General features: G+C 40.6%; 12 non-coding genes and 1 pseudogene across 12 annotated transcripts; 12 read left to right on the top strand and 1 right to left on the bottom strand.

Annotated features, from left to right (window-relative positions):
• Nucleotides 1–17,596, bottom strand: part of LOC130222044 (zinc finger protein 721-like) — a 495,527-nt pseudogene that overhangs the window by 72,066 nt on the left and 405,865 nt on the right.
• LOC130224013 (5S ribosomal RNA) lies at nt 1,679–1,796 on the top strand. Its single transcript, XR_008837115.1, has one exon. It is a non-coding gene; the product is annotated as a 5S ribosomal RNA (ribosomal RNA).
• LOC130223662 (5S ribosomal RNA) lies at nt 1,975–2,093 on the top strand. The gene has a single exon (XR_008836786.1). It is a non-coding gene; the product is annotated as a 5S ribosomal RNA (ribosomal RNA).
• Nucleotides 2,272–2,390, top strand: LOC130223661 (5S ribosomal RNA). Its single transcript, XR_008836785.1, has one exon. It is a non-coding gene; the product is annotated as a 5S ribosomal RNA (ribosomal RNA).
• LOC130223660 (5S ribosomal RNA) lies at nt 2,571–2,689 on the top strand. The gene has a single exon (XR_008836784.1). It is a non-coding gene; the product is annotated as a 5S ribosomal RNA (ribosomal RNA).
• LOC130224005 (5S ribosomal RNA) lies at nt 2,872–2,989 on the top strand. Its single transcript, XR_008837108.1, has one exon. It is a non-coding gene; the product is annotated as a 5S ribosomal RNA (ribosomal RNA).
• Nucleotides 3,176–3,293, top strand: LOC130223972 (5S ribosomal RNA). Its single transcript, XR_008837078.1, has one exon. It is a non-coding gene; the product is annotated as a 5S ribosomal RNA (ribosomal RNA).
• Nucleotides 3,474–3,592, top strand: LOC130223659 (5S ribosomal RNA). The gene has a single exon (XR_008836783.1). It is a non-coding gene; the product is annotated as a 5S ribosomal RNA (ribosomal RNA).
• On the top strand, nt 3,772–3,890 carry LOC130223658 (5S ribosomal RNA). Its single transcript, XR_008836782.1, has one exon. It is a non-coding gene; the product is annotated as a 5S ribosomal RNA (ribosomal RNA).
• Nucleotides 4,072–4,188, top strand: LOC130224003 (5S ribosomal RNA). The gene has a single exon (XR_008837106.1). It is a non-coding gene; the product is annotated as a 5S ribosomal RNA (ribosomal RNA).
• On the top strand, nt 4,371–4,489 carry LOC130223657 (5S ribosomal RNA). The gene has a single exon (XR_008836781.1). It is a non-coding gene; the product is annotated as a 5S ribosomal RNA (ribosomal RNA).
• On the top strand, nt 4,671–4,789 carry LOC130223656 (5S ribosomal RNA). The gene has a single exon (XR_008836780.1). It is a non-coding gene; the product is annotated as a 5S ribosomal RNA (ribosomal RNA).
• Nucleotides 4,971–5,089, top strand: LOC130223655 (5S ribosomal RNA). The gene has a single exon (XR_008836779.1). It is a non-coding gene; the product is annotated as a 5S ribosomal RNA (ribosomal RNA).

Genomic DNA, 17,596 nt, shown 5'->3' with positions numbered 1-17,596 from the left:
CCCAGGGTCCTAAGACATTAAACGTTGCCCCACAGAGAGTGTCCCCATCCCCGCCAAGCCTGGTGGGCACTGTTGCCTTGGAAGGTCCCACCCAGGGTCCTCGTACACGAAACGTTGCCCCACAGAGAGTGTCCCCATCCCCCCAAGGCTGGTGAGCACTGTTGTCCTGGAAGAAGGGGTCCCACGCAGGGTCCTCGGACACTAAACGTTGCCTTACAGAGAGTGTTCCCATCCCCGCCAAGTCTGATGGGCGCTGTTGCCCTGGAAGAAAGGGGTCCCACCCAGGGTCCTCGGACACTAAACGTTGCTCCACGAGAGTGTCCCCATCCCCGCCAAGCCTGGTGGGCACTGTTGCCCTGGAGGAAGGGGTCCCACCAAGGGGCACCAGTGGCACAGTTGGTTGAGTGAGAATCACACACAATGACTAACCCTGATTAATCTTTTGTTTTTAAATATTATTGAAGGCTAATATATTTTTCTCATTCTAATAGTTTGAGTAAACAATATGGACCTCACTTTATATAATGCCGGACTGATCATTGTCTCACTTAACCCTCTACTGCACACATTATGATAGATCTATAAAAATATATTTGACTGTTTTCTTGTCTTAAAATAACTTAACTTAAAGTGCTGTAAAAAATGGGGAAAATGTATTTTTTAAGGTACTTTTTGATATGTTGCCATATGGCAACAACGTCCAACAGTGAAACTAATTTAGAAATTTTTAATTTAGAACCTTTTTTATAATTAATAATTTAGTTGTTTGGAATTATTTAATTAGTGTTGCAATATTATAAGCTTTAACACAGAACCTATAAATTACACTTTATACATACTTACCAACAACTCATATTCCAAAAGCTTTCATTTATTCCATTCTTTTTGCAGAATATTATTAAAAACAAATTTATTGTATTATCATGTATAAAACATACAGTAAATATAAATATTTTCTCCAGTAAATATTAGATAAATAAATAACAAATCTAATATATATCCAAATGCATCAGAATAATGTGATTATATTATACTATATACTATACTACACCTGTCTTATCTGCCTCAGAGCTAACTTACCTGAACTGTCTCTATCAAATGTCCAGTCTGCATCATTCTCATGCTCACTAAAACCCATCTCATCCTCATTTTCATCTGCAGGAAGAGCCAGTTCTGTCCTTTTCTTCTTTCACTTACCATAAAACAATACACTCCTCCCTGTATTCATGATCTATTCAAAAGTAGTATTGCCATTAAAACTAGATTTTATCCATAATGCAAATGCCATTAACATACAACTAATCAACATTGTATTACTAGCTGTACTAGTTGTTATTGTTACAACTTAAAAGTTCAGAGCTGGCCTTGCTAGCTAGCTAGGCCATTGCAATATTGCATGTTCTGTGGTCAGCTTTAATGCTGATGTTGTTCAGGACTTTAAACACAACATATTACACATATTCAGCTCTGGTAAATATGACACCAGATCAAGTTGTTTGTAACCTAGAATGATCTAAACACATGTCCTGAAGTTGTAAACAGAAGCTTTGTCCATTATTTGAACTATTGAGGGGCCAAGGCATTGTTTCTGTCGGTGCTGTTTCAAGGCAAGCTGAGCGGCGCTCGGCTCCTGGTGCTGCGCCTATTTTTAAATAGCCAACTCTTGACTGCTGCTCTCGCTTACGGCCATACCACCCTGGCAATGCCTGATCTCATCTGAACTCGGAAGCAAAGCAGGTTGGGCCTGGTTAGTACTTGGATGGGAGACCGCCTGGGAATACCAGGTGCTGTAAGCTTTTTGAATTCCTTCATTTGGCAAAAAAATTATAAATACATTTTTTTTTTTAAAAAGAGGTAAACTATTGAGGGGCCAAGGGCATTGTTTCTGTCGGTGCTGTTTCAAGGCAAGCTGAGCGGCGCTCGGCTCCTGGTGCTGCGCCTATTTTAAATAGCCAACTCTTGACTGCTGCTCTCGCTTACGGCCATACCACCCTGGCAATGCCTGATCTCATCTGAACTCGGAAGCAAAGCAGGGTTGGGCCTGGTTAGTACTTGGATGGGAGACCGCCTGGGAATACCAGGTGCTGTAAGCTTTTTGAATTCCTTCATTTGGCAAAAAAATTATAAATACATTTTTTTTTTTAAAAAGAGGTAAACTATTGAGGGGCCAAGGGCATTGTTTCTGTCGGTGCTGTTTCAAGGCAAGCTGAGCGGCGCTCGGCTCCTGGTGCTGCGCCTATTTTAAATAGCCAACTCTTGACTGCTGCTCTCGCTTACGGCCATACCACCCTGGCAATGCCTGATCTCATCTGAACTCGGAAGCAAAGCAGGGTTGGGCCTGGTTAGTACTTGGATGGGAGACCGCCTGGGAATACCAGGTGCTGTAAGCTTTTTGAATTCCTTCATTTGGCAAAAAAATTTATAAATACATTTTTTTTTTTAAAAAGAGGTAAACTATTGAGGGGCCAAGGGCATTGTTTCTGTCGGTGCTGTTTCAAGGCAAGCTGAGCGGCGCTCGGCTCCTGGTGCTGCGCCTATTTTTAAATAGCCAACTCTTGACTGCTGCTCTCGCTTACGGCCATACCACCCTGGCAATGCCTGATCTCATCTGAACTCGGAAGCAAAGCAGGGTTGGGCCTGGTTAGTACTTGGATGGGAGACCGCCTGGGAATACCAGGTGCTGTAAGCTTTTTGAATTCCTTCATTTGGCAAAAAAAATTTATAAATACATTTTTTTTTTTTAAAAAGAGGTAAACTATTGAGGGGCCAAGGGCATTGTTTCTGTCGGTGCTGTTTCAAGGCAAGCTGAGCGGCGCTCGGCTCCTGGTGCTGCGCCTATTTTTAAATAGCCAACTCTTGACTGCTGCTCTCGCTTACGGCCATACCACCCTGGCAATGCCTGATCTCATCTGAACTCGAAGCAAAGCAGGGTTGGGCCTGGTTAGTACTTGGATGGGAGACCGCCTGGGAATACCAGGTGCTGTAAGCTTTTTGAATTCCTTCATTTGGCAAAAAAAATTTATAAATACATTTTTTTTTTTTAAAAAGAGGTAAACTATTGAGGGGCCAAGGGCATTGTTTCTGTCGGTGCTGTTTCAAGGCAAGCTGAGCGGCGCTCGGCTCCTGGTGCTGCGCCTATTTTTAAATAGCCAACTCTTGACTGCTGCTCTCGCTCGCTTACGGCCATACCACCCTGGCAATGCCTGATCTCATCTGAACTCGGAAGCAAAGCAGGGTTGGGCCTGGTTAGTACTTGGATGGGAGACCGCCTGGGATACCAGGTGCTGTAAGCTTTTTGAATTCCTTCATTTGGCAAAAAAATTTATAAATACATTTTTTTTTTTAAAAAGAGGTAAACTATTGAGGGGCCAAGGGCATTGTTTCTGTCGGTGCTGTTTCAAGGCAAGCTGAGCGGCGCTCGGCTCCTGGTGCTGCGCCTATTTTTAAATAGCCAACTCTTGACTGCTGCTCTCGCTTACGGCCATACCACCCTGGCAATGCCTGATCTCATCTGAACTCGGAAGCAAAGCAGGGTTGGGCCTGGTTAGTACTTGGATGGGAGACCGCCTGGGAATACCAGGTGCTGTAAGCTTTTTGAATTCCTTCATTTGGCAAAAAAATTTATAAATACATTTTTTTTTTTTAAAAGAGTAAACTATTGAGGGGCCAAGGGCATTGTTTCTGTCGGTGCTGTTTCAAGGCAAGCTGAGCGGCGCTCGGCTCCTGGTGCTGCGCCTATTTTTAAATAGCCAACTCTTGACTGCTGCTCTCGCTTACGGCCATACCACCCTGGCAATGCCTGATCTCATCTGAACTCGGAAGCAAAGCAGGGTTGGGCCTGGTTAGTACTTGGATGGGAGACCGCCTGGGAATACCAGGTGCTGTAAGCTTTTTGAATTCCTTCATTTGGCAAAAAAATTTATAAATACATTTTTTTTTTTTAAAAAGAGGTAAACTATTGAGGGGCCAAGGGCATTGTTTCTGTCGGTGCTGTTTCAAGGCAAGCTGAGCGGCGCTCGGCTCCTGGTGCTGCGCCTATTTTTAAATAGCCAACTCTTGACTGCTGCTCTCGCTTACGGCCACCACCCTGGCAATGCCTGATCTCATCTGAACTCGGAAGCAAAGCAGGGTTGGGCCTGGTTAGTACTTGGATGGGAGACCGCCTGGGAATACCAGGTGCTGTAAGCTTTTTGAATTCCTTCATTTGGCAAAAAAAATTTATAAATACATTTTTTTTTTTAAAAAGAGGTAAACTATTGAGGGGCCAAGGGCATTGTTTCTGTCGGTGCTGTTTCAAGGCAAGCTGAGCGGCGCTCGGCTCCTGGTGCTGCGCCTATTTTAATAGCCAAACTCTTGACCTGGCTGCTCTCGCTTACGGCCATACCACCCTGGCAATGCCTGATCTCATCTGAACTCGGAAGCAAAGCAGGGTTGGGCCTGGTTAGTACTTGGATGGGAGACCGCCTGGGAATACCAGGTGCTGTAAGCTTTTTGAATTCCTTCATTTGGCAAAAAAAATTTATAAATACATTTTTTTTTTTAAAAAGAGGTAAACTATTGAGGGGCCAAGGGCATTGTTTCTGTCGGTGCTGTTTCAAGGCAAGCTGAGCGGCGCTCGGCTCCTGGTGCTGCGCCTATTTTTAAATAGCCAACTCTTGACTGCTGCTCTCGCTTACGGCCATACCACCCTGGCAATGCCTGATCTCATCTGAACTCGGAAGCAAAGCAGGGTTGGGCCTGGTTAGTACTTGGATGGGAGACCGCCTGGGAATACCAGGTGCTGTAAGCTTTTTGAATTCCTTCATTTGGCAAAAAAAATTTATAAATACATTTTTTTTTTTTAAAAAGAGGTAACTATTGAGGGGCCAAGGGCATTGTTTCTGTCGGTGCTGTTTCAAGGCAAGCTGAGCGGCGCTCGGCTCCTGGTGCTGCGCCTATTTTTAAATAGCCAACTCTTGACTGCTGCTCTCGCTTACGGCCATACCACCCTGGCAATGCCTGATCTCATCTGAACTCGGAAGCAAAGCAGGGTTGGGCCTGGTTAGTACTTGGATGGGAGACCGCCTGGGAATACCAGGTGCTGTAAGCTTTTGAATTCCTTCATTTGGAATATATTCAAAAAAAAAAAAAAAAAAAAAAAAAAAAAGGTCAGTGTTTCCACCGGTGGACCAAACACTCACCCAGAAGGGCATTGATTTTTCTTCCAGCGGTCTGGTGACAGCGTACCAGGCTGGCCTTGGAGATCAGTCTGCCTTCTTTCGCCTGCTTCGTTCTCACCTCTTGGACCCCACAACTTGCCTGCGTATGCTACAAATGAGAGCTCTAACCCTTTGCGTACCAAGCTCGAACTCACGCTGGCTGGTTGATAAAAAGGAAATTCCCAGTTGAAAACCGTCGATCTCTTCCAAGAACAAGTCTGCAGAAACGGGATGTAAGTCAAAAGTCAGCCCTGATGATATACCCCCACCCAGCTCAACAGAAAGTGCTATAACCGTACTCAACTCAGGGCGGGAACGTGTAGGGGTAATTTTGTGGGTCGTAAGTTTCCAGAGGTCCGGGGGGCTTAGGACCTTTGGCCACCCCTCACTTGAGGGCCGGGTCCGGGAATGGTGCCGGCGCTGCTGGAGACCTCCTCTTCCTCCTCCACTCTGTTGCTGAGGTCTGAGAGCTGGGCCTGGATGCGCTCCATAGCGAGCCTGCAGCGGGGGTCAGCACACAGACGCCCGGCTTCCGGGTCATCTGGTTCCCGATCATCGTCTTCCGACGACGGCAACTAAGACATCACAGGAACCATCGGTTGAGTGGACTGCAACCACCGCAACTCCCGAGCCATTTTCCGACACTTTGCTCTTCCCATGGTGTTCTGCAACAGCCGGGCAATGGGCACAGCATCTTCCGCATGTCCACACAGCCAGTGGCAAGCGAGAGCAAAAGCCTCTTCTCGTCCGAGTTTGTCTCTATGTGAACCGCTGACTGGTGCGGCAAGAGCCGGCTGTAGACGTTGAAGCAGAGCGTACATTCAGCCATGACCATCCAAGACCAATGCTGGAGGGAAAGACCCACACACTGCGTGGAACGGTTCAAAAGGAGGCAGCGGAGGCATCCACTTCCGCTCAGATGCTGGTGACTCTTCTTTAAGGGAAGACACCCCCCCGCACCAGGGGTGTAAACCGATACCTTCAAGATCCCTTTGGTCCAACGCATGTATAAGCTGTTACAACTTTTGGGGGATTTCCCCAACCCCCATTCAAAGGAACCATGGGTGTCCAAGGACAACGCACCGTTATGGCAGCTTTACTGCGCCAGCCATGGAGCTTTTGCATGGCCTTTTTCTTTTTCTTTCCCACAAAGGGATGGTATGAGCCCATCAAACATGCATCATTTTGGGGCAGCTTTCACTGCACCAGCGGTGGGAGCTTTTGCACGGTTTTTTCCTTTTAAAGGGTATCGTAGAACCCCATCGAACACACGCACCATTTGGGCAGCTTTACTGCGTCAGCCGTGGGAGCTTTTGCGCAGCTTTTCCCTTTTCAAAGGGGATTGTAGAACCCGATCGAACACGCACTTTTTCGGGGCACCGCCAGCTGTGTGAGCCTTTTCATGGCTTCTGGAACCAAATCATTAAACAACCATTAAACCGGGGCCAGACCGTAACCCCGGCACCACTGACCAGATGCTCGCTAGAAAGACCCACCACCCCCCAGACTCACTGCACTAGCTCTCACTTGACCAAAGCTTGCCCGGGGACCCACACCCATCCCGGGGGGCCAGGGTCCACGTTAGGGGGAGCTGGAACCACTGATCTCAATACACACAAGTCACACCCCTTCTGCCCGGGGACCCACACTCTTTCCGGGGCAATCAGCGGCCCCACAGGGTCCTCTTGATTGACACCTGTTCCCCAGTAATGCTCAGGCACCCCATACTTAAGCCAGGTACCATGGACTTAGCCAACAGCACGTGCTGGACAGAAGTTCCGTTGGTGACCCACCTAGCTCTGGGGCACCACCCTCTCCACCACCTCAATGTACTGTGGTTCAAAGATCCCGAAGGCTCGCGGGACGTACCTGCTTGGGCAGATCAGCCTGGCCATAGCCGCACTGGTTCTTTCCCATTTAACCAGGTCGCGCGGGAAATGGACCAGCTGCTCCGGCAGACGGCTTGGCCATAGACTCCTGCTTTTTTGCCATTGAACCAGGAAGCGCGGCTGAAGGCTTGCAGGAAACAGACGCACCTGCTCGGGCAGACCAACCTGGCCTTAGACCCCCTGCTTTTTTCTCCATCGTGCCAGGACGTGTGGCCGAAGGCTTGCGGGAAACAGACGCACCTGCTCGGGGAGACCAGCCTGGCCTTAGAGCCCCTGCTTTTTTCCCCATTGTGCTAGGATGTGTCGCCGAAGGCTTGCAGTAAATGGATGCACCTGCTCGGGCAGACCAGCCTGGCCTTAGACCACCTGGTTCATTAAGTCCACAATTTCACGCCCGGAAAGGTGATCTCCCGTCGGGCATGGCTTGGTGGGCTTGGGCCTTGGTCTAATCAACTACCAACTACATTAGGAGTGTTTAAATTACTATTTACTTAGGATATGTAAGGTTCTTTAAGTGTTAAAGACATGTTAGTATTTTTATCTTCCAAAATTGTAAGTTTTTGGTAACTTTAATTACTTTATGCAACAGAGCACAGGTTTTAACAGTTTATTAAATCATAAAGCAAGAGATAACATTGATAGCATTGCAACTAACTGTACAGTATTTTAATCACTTAAAAAAAAAAAAAAAAAAAAAAATATATATATATATATATAGATATATATATATATATATATATATATATATATATATATATATATATATATATATATATATAATAAAATAAAATCCAACAATTATTTTAAAGGTTATAACATAATTTATAGCATTTTAAAAGTAATGTATTTATCTTTTTAAATGTTCTCTGTCATTTTAATAAAAGCAGACTAACTTTTATTTCACAACTAATATTTGTACTGTAGACTATATTTATCTCAGTATTTGCTTGCTTGAGTATCTGTAGAGCTGCAGGATTTGTAGAGCTGCGCATCGATGGATTACTCTTCAGTGTTTGGACTCTCAGTAGTGATTATTAAACCACACTGAACTGAGCTAAACTGAATTGAACTTAAACACTAAAAACTAAACTATACTGTTTCAATTTACTATGATCTTCTATGTTAAGCTGCTTTGACACAATCTACATTGTAAAAGTGCTATACAAATAAAGGTGAATTGAATTGAGTATGTGTAAGAGAGTGATGTTTGCAACTGTTGCAAGAAAACTCTAGAAAACATGTTGCTCTCCATGAACTACTATGGATGATTCTATAGTTGCAGGTACGTTTAGTGACCAAAGCCATCCTTTTTTCAGCTTTAAAAAAATGACATTTTTGATTATTTAAAATAATGTGTTCATCACTGTAGGAAAATCTGTTTTTTCCTCGGGTCCCTTCACTCTAGTATTTTGTATCACCAGTGAGTGTCTGCATCAATACCGTCCAAGCTTGGAAAAGATGAGAAGAAAATCAGCTGAATGGTTCAGTATGATTTTATTCTGACACAAGGGAGGGAAGAGCAATCTTATATACACATTGAGGGTCTGCCTGCAGCTGAGCCCTAACACAAAAGAATATTATCATAGAAGGAGGGAAACAGCGATACAAAGACAGCTTACAACAACCAGGATACGTGAGAATGTGTGCGTGTAGGTATGCGCCCATCTGTGAGCGAGTCAGATAGTGACTTTTTCGCACCCAAAGGAGAGGAACGGAATGTTCCAGCCACACCGAGATAAGATGAACAGAATATGCATACCCACACATATTTCTGCAGTGTAAAGACACAGTAGAGAGAACAAGAAAAACAGTCTGTAAAAACAGTAGAATACACACACATAATAATCAAATCCTTCATATATTCTGCCCTATTCTCTGATAAAAATCGCAGGGAAAGATTACATTTTGTGTTTTTATGAGCATTACCCATCATCCTCCGCCTCATGGGTCATTCCGAGCGTTAATTCATCTCATCATTGCGCTCAGAGCTCCATTCAGGTAAGTCACGACTCATAATGATCGCATAATGTCTAAATGTTCAGCCTGATCTCACAAGAAATGTAAATATTTTACGTTTTATCAGTTTAGTTGCTAATTCGTACGAATTCGCACGAGTTCAGTCGTACGAATTCGTACGAGTTCAGTCTTACGAAATTGTACGATTTTAAAAAGGAGCCGTGGCACCTAACCCCACCCCTAAACCCAACCGTCATTGGGGGATGAGCAAATCATACTAAATTGCAGAAATTAGATCGTACTAATTCATACGAATTAGCCACTAAATCAAAAAGTTACGAATTGCCATGAGATTGTGTTGAAATGTTTACATTTATGCCTTTCTTTTTGCAAGCAATAAACTGACATGGACATTTTAGAGCAAAAATCAAAACCCGATTATTGATTAACATCTTATCCTAGACAAAAGTTAAATAAAATGTAGGCTTGTGAAACATGCTAAACTTGGTTAACTTAGCTACTTAAGTACAAGCTAGCTCTATTAAGAAAAAGAAATCCAAGACGTACTACTTTCGGTCCAAAAATGTAAAAAACAAAACATTTCAATCATGGCCATCACTACTAATAATTTAACATCATTTCAACACTGTACATCGATGCATTTGGCCTTAAGTCTTTAGAGTTTGGCTATAATCAATACATTGCGTAAATATCAACAGGTGTAACGTTGGACATTATTAGTATTTTACTTTACATTATTATTCCTTTACATGTGAGATCAGGAACCTTAGGCCCATGTTGTATGTCTTTTAACATGTAATAATAATAGTAATTACTATGTTCTACTCTCCTTGCAGATTTTCTCGAACGAGTCTTCTGTCACAACACACACGCACAAGCACAGCCAACATCTATCTATCTATCTATCTATCTATCTATCTATCTATCTATCTATCTATCTATCTATCTATCTATCTATCTATCTATCTATCTATCTATCTATCTTACTACCGCTGCTTGTGTGTTATAATTGTCCATCTGGCTGTTTGTCTATCTGTCTGTATCTGTTTGTGTTGCAATGTCCACAAAACATAAGGTTGACTTGCAGGACCCTCACTACCAAGATGGAAGACGAATGGCTCTTGAAATGAAGCTGGACCACATTCTAGCTGAAGCCAGGGTAGGTAATAAATGAATGAATGTAGAATGCTGAAGATTGCATCCATATACATTGCATGACACAATTAACATCTTATAATGCTTATTGACATGGGCAAATGAGCTAATTTCATTTGGAAAAATTAAATCAGAAATATTCACTGCAACACAGACAGCAGCTGTGGAGAGGAAACGTCTACGCTCTGTAGAAGACGCTCCACAGGGCTCTAAAAGGAACATGGGTCGTGGCAAGCCAAGGGGGAGGCAAGGAGGACGGCGCCATGCTTCAGCAACAGGTTATATCTCAATTCCAATTGTAAAAAGAAATTAAAAAGAAAAAAAAAAAAAAACCTTTCAGTAGTGTTTTCTATACTAAAGTAGAATACATTGCAAAGTATGTATCTGAAATGTATGATTTTATAAATTGTTTGAGTAAAGACACAACACAATAAATGCAGGGATATCCTACAATAACGTGTTATTTTTCTATGTAATGTTTTACAGTCACACCCATCCCTGTTGAGTGCTCAGTGTCATCAAGTGTGGAGATTCCACTTACTGTACCCCCAGCAAAACTAAATCCTCAAGAGCAATTTGGTAAATCAAAATGATGAATTTAGGTTTAAATATGTAATCTATTCAAATGAAAGAAAAACTCCTTAGACTAAACTGGCAGCGCATTAGATGGTTTAAGAAGACCGTTTTGTGATTTAAGATCATTTGACATTGAATCATGCAGTGTGTTTTCTTAATATTGATCATTTGACTTTGAATTGATGCTCAATTAAATTTCTTCTATTTTGTGTACAGAAAAAAACATGGAGATACTTTCTGACATTTTAACATCATATCCTTCCTGCTGACCCTCAAAGAAGCTCTGCAGATTCTTAGTCTTTTCGGCAACAGAAAGCATCAGAGCGCTGGAAAGAAGCAAGACCATACAACCTCAAATGCCTTATTGAAAAAGAGGCAGTTGGTCATCCTTTGTGTTGTCTTTGCCACGAGTCTGCTGTTATTAGGTTGGTTTTCATTCATGTTGAATTGGGAATAAACGGACGACCGCATGATAAATTGACCAATGATTTTTTGTTTGTTTTCATTAGGTGCAAAGAGTGTCTTCCTGTGGAGTGGTTCTGTGGAGACTGTGATGTACTGCATCACAAAAAACAGTCACTCCACAACAGAGAATGTGTTCATGGATTTTTGGAAGCCATTCCTCCAACCTCACATGTTGTCAAAGGGGAAGATGGATATTTGGATATTGCATCTATAAGGAAGGTATGTGCTCACAAACACCCCAATTTTGCTGTCCATGTGTGTCTGCTGCTAGTTATATATTGTCTAAAATAATATTTTTGTCACTTTTTACCAGCTTTCATATTGCCAACTGTGAAGGTGGCACACTGCTCCTGTCAAGGCACAAACTTCACTGTGGTTCCAGGCAAAGCAGTGATTTTAATTACCATCAATGGTAACACACACACACACACACACACACACACACATATATATATATATATATATATATATATATATATATATATATATATATATATATATATATATATATATATATATATACCTCTGGTATTGCATTTGTGATGGTTTTGTTGTTGTAGCACGATTGTTTGTAATTTAGCAACAAACCTAAACAATGTGTAATATCAATGTAAAGTGGGATTATAAGAACTTGTGTTTCTCCCAACCATTCACAATGTGCAGAATTGTAAAATTATACAAGTATGTGGTAAAACAGATTACTCCAACAGGAGCTCCCTATTATTCTTTCCTTACCTTAAAGGGCACATAGGTTACCCCTTTTTTCCATATTTAATATAAGTCTTTTGTGTCTCCAGAATGTGTCTGTAAAGTTTCAGCTCAAAACACCCATCAGATTATTTATTAGAGCTGTTTGAAGTGTCTATATTATAGCTGGAAAAAAGGTTTTGCTGTTTTTATGTACTGGCCCTTTAAGGCTAGTCCTCCCCGCCCACCGTTCTCACGTGCCTGTCAGCAATCGCCGCCCTCAGCTGCCTCGGGAAGCAGATCTTACAAAATGTGTGTGAGAAATACTACAGTAAGAACTTTAACAATCAGCATTTGATGCATTTTTTGTGGATTTGCAACAATGAGTCACACACAATGTCATTACAAAGTTCACGCACAGCAAGGACACAAAAATACATAGCGCACACACATACACACACAGAGAGAGAGAGAGTGAGAGAAAGAGACAGCGCATTAAGCTTTGCACTCGTTTTGCACGCATATGTGACATGATACTGGTAATCTCCACTGCTGTATGAATATCTGTTATGTTAATGTACTAAATAAACCTGATTTAACATCCACAAACTGCGATTGAAGCGTCTTCTCTAATAATTGTTCTGACACGCGGCTGGAGTCATAATAAGTTTTAATTATTATAAATTTGACTATGTTACTTATAGTTTACTTCTTGAATAAAATAAGTTTTTAATTTTTATAAAAAACAATTTTAAGTTAGTGTTATTAGCCTCCTTTAAGAAATATGTACTGTGTATTTTTTGATTGTCTACACAAAAAAACAAGTTATACAATAACTTGACTAACTATTCCAACTTTCCTAGTTAACATAACCTAGTTAAGTCTTTAAATTGCACTTTAATCTGAATCAAAGACTATAGAATACTTAAAGGGCACATAGGTTACCCCTTTTTTCATATTTAATATAAGTCTTTTGTGTCCCCAGAATGTGTCTGTAAAGTTTCAGCTCAAAACACCCATCAGATTATTTATTAGAGCTGTTTGAAGTGTCTATATTATAGCTGGAAAAAAGGTTTTGCTGTTTTTATGTACTGGCCCTTTAAGGCTAGTCCTCCCCGCCCACCGTTCTCACGTGCCTGTCAGCAATCGCCGCCCTCGGCTGCCTCAGGAAGCAGATCTTACAAAATGTGTGTGAGAAATACTACAGTAAGAACTTTAATAATCAGTATTTGATGCATTTTTTGTGGATTTGCAACAACGAGTCACACACAATGTCATTACAAAGTTCACACACAGCAAGGACACAAAAATACATAGCACACACACATACACACAGAGAGAGAGAGAGAGAGAGAGAGAGAGAGAGAGAGAGAAAGAGACAGCGCGTTAAGCTTTGCACTCGTTTTGCACGCATATGTGACATGATACTGGTAATCTCCACTGCTGTATGAATATCTGTTATGTTAATGTACTAAATAAACCTGATTTAACATCCACAAACTGCGATTGAAGCGTCTTCTCTAATAATTGTTCTGACACGCGGCTGGAGTCATAATAAGTTTTAATTATTATAAATTTGACTATGTTACTTATAGTTTACTTCTTGAATAAAATAAGTTTTTAATTTTTATAAAAAACAATTTTAAGTTAGTGTTATTAGCCTCCTTTAAGAAATATGTACTGTGTATTTTTTGATTGTCTACACAAAAAAACAAGTACAATAACTTGACTAACTATTCCAACTTTCCTAGTTAACATAACCTAGTTAAGTCTTTAAATTGCACTTTAATCTGAATCAAAGACTATAGAATACTTAAAGGGCACATAGGTTACCCCTTTTTTCATATTTAATATAAGTCTTTTGTGTCCCCAGAATGTGTCTGTAAAGTTTCAGCTCAAAACACCCATCAGATTATTTATTAGAGCTGTTTAAAGTGTCTATATTATAGCTGGAAAAAAGGTTTTGCTGTTTTTTTTTGTACTGGCCCTTTAAGGCTAGTCCTCCCCGCCCACCATTCCCACGTGCCTGTCAGCAATCGCCGCCCTCGGCTGCCTCAGGAAGCAGATCTTACGTAACGTGTGTGAGAAATACTACAGTAAGAACTTTAACAATCAGTATTTGATGCATTTTTTGTGGATTTGCAACAAGTCACACACAATGTCATTACAAAGTTCACGCACACACACAGCAAGGACACAAACACATAGCGTACACACATACACACAAACGTAGCGCAGACATACATAGACACACATAGCTCAGACACACATACACACACAGCTCAGACACGAAGACACACACACACACAGCTCAGACATGAAGACACACACACACAGAGAGAGAGAGAGCGCACGAGAGAGAGAGAGCGCGCGCGTTAAGCTTTGCACTCGTTTTGCACGCATATGTGACATGATACTGGTAATCTCCACTGCTGTATGAATATCTGTTATGTTAATGTACAAAATAAACCTGATTTAACGTCCACAAACCGCGATTGAAGCGTCTTCTTTAATTATTGTTCTGACACGCGGCTGTGCTGATTAAGTGAATCTGAAGTGAATCGCTGTACTTTATTACACACATGCACTGTTTTAAAACATTTTAAACTTGTGAAACGCACTCTTGATCACTTTTGATGATGATTGATGATCCAAGCGAGCTGAACACACCTTTTATTCCGGCTACTTTGCACTCGTCCTCTCTTGATTATATGATTCTACACGTGACTACCAGACATGTTAATGTGCACAGCTGTCAATCAATATTGGTGGGCGGGGGGACCGCACTCCTACGCAAAGTTGCGGTCGATCTGAAAACCGCTCCAATTGGTCCACCGTTTTTATGTTGTTAAATTTGAAAAAAAAGGACTGGGTGTGTTTATTTCACCCCAATATGACAGTTTATACACTATACTTACACACATTTCTGTCCAAACAGCTTGAAAAGTAGATTTTTCACCATAGGTGCCCTTTAATCACTATATCCAGCAGCCGGATATAGTAAAAACTTTCTAGCTTCTTGGGGAGTTTCTTCGAAATACACGGCTGCTGTCCTGATTTAATAGCATTTTGGGGAGCTCTCGAGAACTACCTGATCTCGGATCTCCAGATATGCTTATTTGACCGGGCGGGAGCCTTGGGCTCAAATATCTCCGAGCTCAGGGTTCTCTCCCGGGACAGCATGCCAAACCTGCTATAAACACCAAGCATATCTAAGTGGGAACTCTTGTAGTGAAAATAACACATTTGTGCCATCAAAGCTTTTATATCAAGTAGGGCAACTCTTCCCAATAGTTGTTTTTTTATGAAACAGCAATTTAAGTGAAAACTAATTCAAATAAAAAAATACAAAAGCCATATATATATACATGTGTGTATATGTGTATATACATATATATATATATATATATATATATATATATATATATATATATATATATATATATATATATATATGTTTTTTTTTTGTTCCATTTATTTGTAAAATAACAAAAATAAAACCACATATCCACCAGAAAAAAGGAACAACAACTTAGTGACAATAGGACAGACCTTTTTTTATTTTTAAGAAAATGATTTTTATGTACACATTGTTTGATTTTATGAAAAGTGTAAAATACTATCCATGATGCAACAAATTTTCAGTTTTACATAAGTATCACTGACTGGGGGTCTCGTTACAGTCTACAGTGGAGCTACAGTTTAAGATCAGAAATGCACATAATAATAATAATAATAATATAATAACTTTAATATTAATAATATTATGATAATTAATGATTATGATGCACCCATCTCCAAAGAGGATTTGTAACCATTTACTAAATTGTACACCCAATTCTGCTGTAGTGTCAAGTCAAGTAAGAAAGACAAATGACTCAAACCAGATAGAGGACTCGAGAGATGAACGGATCAATTCTTTTTCCAGCTCTAAAGGCATATGATTGGCCCGTGATGAACGAATGACTCAAACCCGATAGAGGACTCGAGAGATGAACGGATCAATTCTCTTTCCGGCTCTAAACGCATATGATTGGCTTGTACGGAACGAATGACTCAAACCCGATAAAGTACTCGAGAGGTGAATGGATCAAATCCCTTTCCGGCTCTAAACGCAAATGATTGGCTTTTGCCTTTCCGGGATGCATGACTCAAAAGACTTAAAAAATGAACGATACTACCGTAACAAATGTGCGCACGTACGGATGAACGAATCACTCCCTGTGAGGACTCGTAGTTCCCGAGTCATATTGAAGATTCGTTCAAAATGAACGAATCGTTCAAGAACGACCCATCACTAGCGCAGAGCGTTTGCAGAGCGCTCAGAGTGGAGGGAGGAGCATGTTTTAACTCCACTCCAGGCTTTAATCACAGGAACAAGTGTTTAAAATAAATGTTTATGTGAGATTTATTATTGAATAAATAAAACAAGTTCAACTCTGCTCTGCTTGAGGATATGTGTGTTGAACATTTATAATATATTTTAATAAAAACAAACGTACATATTTACAGATATAAAACATTGAATGAGGTCAAACAGAAATCTATCACAGCGACGATTATCTTTCGCCAAAATAATAAAAATAAGGAGCTGACAGACCTGCGCTACATGGCTAAGCTAGCTAGCTAACATCAGCATGTCTAAGACACTAGATTTTTACTAAATGGCAAAACAAATAACCTCCTACATTTTCCAGTCGTTGAAAGTAAGACTTCCCTCTGTCAAAGCCAACCGATGGAAAAGCTTTGCGCATACATATTCTGACCAATCTGATGCAATTTGCTCTTCTTCTTTTTTTTTGGAGATTCATGGCTGTTGGTCGCATTATACTGCCACCATGTGGATGTAAGACATGTTCACTTAACATAAATGGTTTGTGGTTAGACAACACATTTGGATTTTGTAGGTTAAGACATATTTACGTAAACCTTAATAGAAAAAAACATTTCAAGTCAACAAAGACAATTATTTTATATAAACCAAATATAAATATATTATGTAAAGTGCACAACCTTTCTTGTTGGAGTGTAGATAGTAAGGAATGATTCATGTTTGGATGATTTTACTTAATTTATATACAGTTTTTGAGTATCTCTGAAACAACAATGTTGAAAGTTATAGTAAATACCTGCTATTAACATAAAACACACTGCCCCCTTTTTCCCTTTTATTTTAAATAAATGTAAACAAAGATTAAATGCAATTAATCTAACCTAACACTAACACTTAACCACTAAAATGACACTAAACACAATTAAGTAATTCAGCCCTTCACTCCACAACAAAACCTTTGTAATCCACTGAAAAAAAAAATATATATATATATATATTCTGCAGTAAAACAAATATTGAGATTTAAGCTCCAAAATCTTAAAAATTGTGTTTGTGAGACAAGAAATGACAAATAAATGGAATTGGCATTGTTCGCCAGCTGACAGGAGACCAAAATCTTTTTGAACAAATTTACTACTATTGGTCATTTCCACACAGGTTAACCTGTTAATGTCAAATGAGCAGTTTGAACTAAATACACACTATGTTTTCTGCTTTCCACAGTTTTCTGTTGATTCTCATATAAATATCTGGTGTAGTAGATTCAAACCTGACACTAGCACACATGTAAAGGTCAAAACTCAAAATTGATTACT

This window comes from Danio aesculapii, chromosome 4, assembly GCF_903798145.1.
Source record: "Danio aesculapii chromosome 4, fDanAes4.1, whole genome shotgun sequence".
NCBI lineage: Eukaryota > Metazoa > Chordata > Actinopteri > Cypriniformes > Danionidae > Danio > Danio aesculapii.
Note: the sequence above shows the minus strand (reverse complement) of the source record. Positions and strands in the feature narration are given on the sequence as shown.